General features: G+C 38.0%; 1 non-coding gene across 1 annotated transcript; it reads right to left on the reverse strand.

The window, feature by feature from the left end:
• Positions 1-7490: 7490 nt before the first annotated feature.
• LOC122007613 lies at positions 7491-7592 on the reverse strand. Its single transcript, XR_006119067.1, has one exon. It is a non-coding gene; the product is annotated as a small nucleolar RNA R71 (small nucleolar RNA).
• Positions 7593-7790: the final 198 nt, after the last annotated feature.

The following is a 7790-nucleotide window of genomic DNA, read 5'->3' on the forward strand; positions in this document are numbered from 1 at the left end:
TCAAGGCGCCTTCAACAAGGTTGAAGGCGCCTGCAGCTTGAAGGCTCCTTCAATCTGGTTGAAGGCGCCTAAAGCTGGTTGAAGGCGCCTTCAGCCTTGTTTAAGGCGCCTTCAACCTGGTCAAACAGATCGTTCGTGCGTGGATAAAGTTTTATCCGCTGATCCAGCTGGAGGCTCCTTAGACCCTCAATGGAGGCGCCTTGGAGCTTCGGGATAGAATTTCCAAGGGCTATAAAAGGACCCCTGGAGCTAGGAATTAATAAAAACTTCTACATTCAACTCTGTAAGCATTTCCTAGCAGTAGTTCTGAGCCATTAGAGTGTAAAAGGCTTCTCCGCCTTCAGCAAAGGAGAATTTTCTTAGTGTGCTTTCTTACTGCCCTGGATTAACAACCCTCTTGGTTGTAACCAGGTTAAATTCGGTTTCTGCTTTTATTTTTACCTTTATTTTATTTACTATTGCATTAATTGAGTTGAAAGAATGGGGAGGGTAGTTTTATTTTTGTTTACAGTAATTCACCCCCCCCTCTTGCCGGCCTCCACTGCACCCACAATTGGTATCAGAGCCTGATCGCCTCAGAAGGACTAATCGCCAACTGAAGCACTACGATCAAGATGATGGTCGGAGCGAACATCCATCCCCCGAAGTTTGACGGAGATTTCGCTACATGGAAGCGAAAAATGGAGGTATTCTTTAAAACAGACTTTGATATTTTAATTACTATGAAATATGGTTTTGCAGCTCCTAAAGATAAAGAAGAAAACACGTAGAGCAAGAAGGAGCAAGCCGATTTCGTCGCCAACGGAAAAGCTGAATTCTACCTCCTCAGCGTTCTGCCACCTCAGGAGGTAAGTCGGATCGGAAGCTACGACTTAGCGAAAGATCTCTGGGAGGAATTCCTGGAGCTTCACGAAGGTACCTCTAAAGCGAAGCTGGCGCGACGCGACATCCTCCGGACACAACAAACAAACCTTCGGATGAACAACGGCGAGAAGGTAACACAACTTCAAGCGAGAATCAAGGAACTGATAACGCAACTAACGAACCTTGGAGAAGAAGTAACCAACCGAGATTCCATCTGATACATGCTCAATGCCTTCCCGAGGACTTCAGAATGGGCGTCCTTAGTAGATGCTTACTACATCTCTAAGGACTTTGAGGTAAGTAGTTTAGAAAACTTGTTTTCAACTTTCGAACTTCACGAGTCTCGACTTGCAGAAAAACCAGTAGAGAAGTCGAACCTCATCGTTGCCCTACGAGTTGAAAAGGATGATCCCGACTCCGAAGCGTTAATCAATGAAAACGAAGTTGCGTTAATGGTAAGACGTTTTAATAAGTTTTTTAAATCTAACAAGTTTAGATCGCAGTCAAGTAAATGTCATCAAAAAGGAAGGATAGTCCGGTGCTACAATTGCAACGAAGAAGGCCACATCAAGGATGATTGCCCAAAATTGAAGAGCAAACAGAAAGATAAGGAAAGAAGCAAGAAGCCAGCTCGACCCAAGCACAAAAACCTGAAGGCGACATGGGATGACTCTTCATCCTCCGAGTCAGAAGTCGAAGAATTCTCAGGATTAGCTCTACTAGCTAACCATCAGCTAGAAGAAACGTCTAGCTCAGAGATGAGCATCGATGAAGGGGGAGGAATATCAGAAGAAGAAAGCAGTAGTGAAGGGGGAGCGTCACCAGATCAAGTAAGTAAGGTACGCAATCTAACCCCGTCTCAATCTTTTCGATTTATTAAATTACTTTCTAAAGACTTATTCGAATTAGAAAAAGAAAATAAAGAATTGAAAATGAAATTAGCAAAAGCATGTCCACTTGAGATGTACGATAGTATAAAATCAGAAAATGATAAATTAAAATTAGAAATTGAAAGAATGAAATCTAATGCATGCTTAAATAAATTTCCTAAATCAAAATTAAGAACTTATGGAAAATTAAATTGGTACATTAGAAAACAAGGGTCAACTTAGAAAAGTGCCCAAAAATCATGTACCTCCTAAGTTTTTGACCAACCCTGTAAGAAGGAACTTTTATTGGTTACAAAATCTTTATTAGTTTAAATTTCACTTTTAGTTAAAAGCTTACAGTGAAAAAATTAAACATTGAAATTCTTTATGAAGGCTTTGTCTAAGGAAGTGGTTGTTGCTCCAATAACCAAGAAGACCTAATACCTCGCCACGACCTGGAAGCTGAAATATTGAAATAAAATGTTTAATTAACTTTCTAAAAAAGTATTAAAAACTAGAATTAAATAATGTTTTGAAAGTTTATCAAATATTTTTTAAATAAACAAAAAATTTCTTTTACTTAGAAATTTTTCTTGAAAATTCTGACTTAAAAATTTTTTTTTGTTAGAAATTTTTTTCCTGGAAAAATTCTAAAAAACTTGGCTTAGAAATTTTTTTGGGGAACATTTAAAAATTAGTTTACATAGAATTTTTTTTAATTCATTTTTGCTTAGAAAATTTGTCTAAAAATTCAAGGGGGAGTTAGGAAAATTAAAAATTAAATTTTTTTTTTACATTTTTTACTAAAGTGTGTTGCAATTCTATTTATTGCAAATTTATGCTTAAATATGTTAATTTAGTAATTTCCTTTAAAATTACTATTTATGTCTATTTTAACCCTAACTTGAACTTGGGTTGATGCACATAAAAAAGGGGGAGATTGTTAGACCCCTTGGTAGTTTTGATGTGATCAACCAAGTTGGTTAGGTCCTGCTTTGTGTTTGATCCCTGTGTCTGAGTGTGCAGGAGCTTAGGAGCATAGGAAGTCGAGTGGAAGACGTAGCTAGCGAGAAGGACGGCACGGGAAGGGAGCCGACGGGCTCGGTGCGTCCGAAGGACGAGAGAGTTGCGGAAGAGTACTCCGGAGGGCGTGAAGAGCGTGCGCGGTGTTCGAGGGACGTTAAGCCGAGACGGAAGGCTGCTCGAGGAAAAGGCCAAAAATTATGTTCGGGTGAGCCCTATTTCGGTTGGCCGCAATCACCCAAAAGTTCAGAGCATTGGAAGCCAAAGCCGGAAAGAAGCAGTGCTAGAATCACTGCTCAAGGCGCCTTCAACAAGGTTGAAGGCGCCTTCAATCTGGTTGAAGGCACCTCAAGCTGGTTGAAGGCGCCTTCAGCCTTGTTTAAGGCGCCTTCAACCTGGTCAAACAGACCGTTCGTGCGTGGATAAAGTTTTATCCGCTGACCCAGCTTGGAGGCGCCTTAGACCCTCAATGGAGGCGCCTTGGAGCTTCGGGATAGAATTTCCAGGGGCTATAAAAGGACCCCTGGAGCTAGAAATTAATAAAAACTTCTACATTCAACTCTGCAAGCATTTCCTAACAGTAGTTCTGAGCCATTAGAGTGTAAAAGGCTTCTCCGCCTTCAGCAAAGGAGAATTTTCTTAGTGTGCTTTCTTACTGTAACACCCATGAAATTATAAGATATGAGTATTATTTTTCGTTAGAGCATAAAAGTAAGAGGAATCAAAAGAAATAATAGAAATAAAAAGAAAGAGAGGTGAAGGTTTGAACCTTGAACCTCCCACAAATAATAGAGTTAAATTGGTGTATGATAACCACTAGAATAATGAATAATAGATGGATAGAAAGGAATGGAAATTGTAGTTAAAGGTGAGAAGAAAGAACTAAGTAAAAGAGCAAGAGAAAACCAAGTTGCTTACCTTCTCTTCCTCTTGGTTAAGAGAGGGAGCAAGAAAAAGGCAAATTGCCTTCCTACCCTCTTTTCCTTCTAATTTTCGTGGGAATTAAAGAGGGAAGAGATAGAGGAGTTAAGGGGGAATGAATAAGGACATGATTCATTCCCATGATGAAAAAATAGGATTTAGAGGAGAAAAGAGAAAGAGAATTGCTAATTCTTCTTCTTCCTCCTCCTTTTTCCTTCTCCACCAAAACTTAGAGCTCCTCTCCCTCATTCTCAAAAGTCAAGGTTTCCTCCCTAAGAAAACAAATTTCCAAGAAGGAGTCTCAAGGATTATCTCTTACAAGAAGAAGTAAAAAAAAGGGAAAACTAGGAAGAAAAGTTTCTTCTTCCTCCTCACAAGGGTATCATTTTCTTAAGGAACAACAAGCGAAAATATGTATGTTTCCCCTCACCTGTGGTAGAATAGTTCATATGTTCTTCCATGAGGTTAGATTGCTTAAAAACCTAGGAGTTCTTCATGAAATTTCGGCCAAGACAAAAAAAAAGAAGAAAGACCTAGGAAATTTTAAGACCCAACTAGGATATGCTCAATATGTTTCTTGTAACATGTATCTTATGGTAGGGGGTTAATCTATTGTTTCTATGCTAGAATGTTTAGTTAGAACTTAGATTCATGATCCTAGACTCTTGGCCAAGCATGAATAAAAGAACTAGGTAAGCTTAAGACTCAAACTAAACATGCTCCCTTTGTTTTTATGATATGTACCCTATGATAAGAGAGTTGTTTACATTTCTCATACTTGTATGTTGCTTGGAATTAGGATGTCTCTCTTTCAACTTTTGGCCATGATAATATTAAGAGCCTAGGAGAACTTTAAACCTAATCTAAGCATGCCATGATGTTTCTTAAGATAAGATATGAAGTTAACATGATATGCTCATGCTTGTATGTTGATTTGAACTTTATTTCATGCTCATAAACATTCGGCCATGGTAGGATTAAGGGCCTAGGAAAACTTTAAACCTAAACCAAGCATGCCATGATTTTCCTTAAGACAAGATATGAAGTTAGCATGACATGCTCATGCTTGTAGGTTAGTTTGAATTTTATTTCATGCTCCATGAACTTTCGGCCACAACAAGTTTATATGCCTAGGAAACCAAGAACTCAAACTAAACATGCTCATGATGTTCTTTGCAATAAATACTATGAAAATGGTTTAGGGTTTGCCATGCTTTTATGCCACATGAAACCTAGTTACATGATTAACAAGTTTCGGCCATGGTAAGTTTATAAGCCTAGGAAACTTAGAACCTAAACTAAACATGCTCATGATGTTCCTTATGATATATGATATGATATTGGTTTAGAGTTCACATGCTTGTATGTTGATTTTAACCAAATGTGATGCTTGATAGGATTCGGCCATGACAAGTTTATAAGCTTAGGAAACCTAGAACCTAAACTAAACATGCTTATGATGTTCCTTATGATATATGATATGATATTGGTTTAGAGTTCACATGCTTGTATGTTGATTTTAACCAAATGTGATGCTTGATAGGATTCAGCCATGACAAGTTTATAAGCTTAGGAAACCTAGAACCTAAACTAAACATGCTTATGATGTTCCTCATGATATATGATATGATATTGGTTTAGAGTTCACATGCTTGTATGTTGATTTTTAACCAAATGTAAGGCTTGATAAGATTCGGCCATGGCAAGTTTATAAGCTTAGGAAACCTAGAACCTAAACTAAACATGCTCATGATGTTCCTTATGATATATGATATGATATTGGTTTAAGGTTCACATGCTTATATGTTGATTGTTAACCTAAGTTACAACCATATGTTTCAGCCACTATGTGATATTAGGGTTAGAGACCTAATTATGATCCCCATGTGTCTCACATGTCATGCTTCATGATATGATAAGAACTTGCTATGCTTCTATGTTATTTATGTATTCCCATGATCTATGCATGTTGATAACTCTTATGATGTGCTGTGTGCCCAAATTATGCATGCTATTATGATGAGCTGTGTGCCCAAATTATGCATGCTATTATGATGTGCTGCGTGCCCAAATTATGCATGCTATTGCTGTGTGCCCAAATTATGCATGTTTTATGATATGTTAAGAAATATGATATGCATGATATGATAAGAATCATGATATGTAAGACATGCTACTTTACTTTATATGGTTTGTACCAAGGGTGGGCTCCATAAGCGCCCCGGGGTCGATGAACTAAGAAACGGACCTCGTTAGGGATGGGCTCCTAAGTGCCCCTAGGTCGATAGACTAAGAAACGGGCCTAGTATGTATGCCTTGTAGGGTCCAAGACTTGCTACCTTGGACCTACATAGGACGCGCACATTTATGTATGTGGTACAAGCCGGGGCCCTCCTTATGTTGAAATTATGTTTAAGTATGTATATAATAAGTTTTCAAAAGACATGTTGCATATATTTTCATGATACATGTTTTGAAAGTCATCTTACATATACTTTATGATTATGCCATGATATTCCATGATACTTATGATTATGTTATAATATGCTAGGATGCACTTTATGATTACGTCATGATATGCCATGATACCTTACGATTATGTTACGATATGCCATGATACAAGTTGAGGTTTTTTTTAATATGACATGATATGATAGGACGTTCTGTATTATGTGTTTATGAAAGTTACGATATGATGTTTCTATATGATATGATGAGTTTGACTCCATGCTTTATGCCTTGTGATTATGCTATGCTATACGTTTTTTTTTTTGTGAGTAGGAAAGGGACTTACTGAGCCTTGTGTGCTCATAGCTTACTTTCCTTGTACCACAGATAAAGGCAAGGAATGGATGAACTAAGGGAGCAGCAGGAGGGGCAAGAAGGATGTGTGTGGTAGTGGCTCGGCTAAGAGAGAAAGACCTGCTTTTATTCAATAAGAATTATGCTTAGTTTATGTTATTGTTTCACGACTCCATGACATTTAATCATGCTTTCTGGTATTATGACTTAAAATCATGTAAAGTATGCTATGTGACCTTTTCTATAAACAAGACTTCCGCTGTTTTAAGTAGAAAAGATTATTAAGATGCAAGTAAGTATGTAATAAGTAAGTAAGTAAAGTAACCCCCGTCCCTTAAGCAGGAGGGGCGGGGCGTTACACTTACTGCCCTGGATTAACAACCCTCTTGGTTGTAACCAGGTTAAATTCGGTTTCTATTTTTATTTCTGCCTTTATTTTATTTACTATTGCATTAATTGAGTTGAAAGAATGAGGAGGGTAGTTTTATTTTTGTTTACAGCAATTCACCCCCCCTCTTGCCGGCCTCCGCTGCACCCACAATTCTCTAGACCTATAGCTGAGGCCAATCAATTCAAATTGAAGCCAATTTTTATTTCTATGGTTCAACAACACCAATACAGTGGTGGTCCAATGGAGGATTCAAATTATCATTTTGATAACTTCAATGAATTATATAACACGATGCACATCAATGGAGTTCCTCCTAAAGCCATTAGACTATTATTATTTGGATTTTCTTTGAGGGATAGAGTTAAGACTTGGCTAAATTCTTTGCCTCCAAACAGTATCACTTCCTGGGCCCAGTGCGAGCAAGTCCCTAAACCCTAAACCCTAAACCCTAAACCCTAAATCCTAAACCTTAAACCCTAAACCCTAAACCCTAAACCCTAAATCCTAAACCCTAAACCCTAAACTCTAAACCCCAAACCCTAAACCCTAAACCCTAAACCCAGTGTGAGCAAGTCTTTTTAGACAAATTCTTTTCACCAAATAAAACAACACACCTCTAAAATCTCATTACAAGTTTCAGGCAAATAAACTCTGAATCTCTTTATGAAGGTTGGGATAGGTTTAAAGGAATATTGAGAGAGAGACTGCCCACATCATGGATTGGAAAAGTGGCTCATGATTCACACTTTTTATAATGGGATTAATTATCAAACAAAGGTTTCTTTGGATTTTACCACTGGGGGCGCATTAATGAATAAGAGCCTTGATGAAGCGGAGGATATTATTGAAAGTGTGGCACAGAATCATCACCAGTGGGCTTCAGAAACAAGTTTGGGAGTGATCAAAATACCAGGAAAATA

This window comes from Zingiber officinale, chromosome 7B, assembly GCF_018446385.1.
Source record: "Zingiber officinale cultivar Zhangliang chromosome 7B, Zo_v1.1, whole genome shotgun sequence".
NCBI classification, from domain to species: domain Eukaryota; kingdom Viridiplantae; phylum Streptophyta; class Magnoliopsida; order Zingiberales; family Zingiberaceae; genus Zingiber; species Zingiber officinale.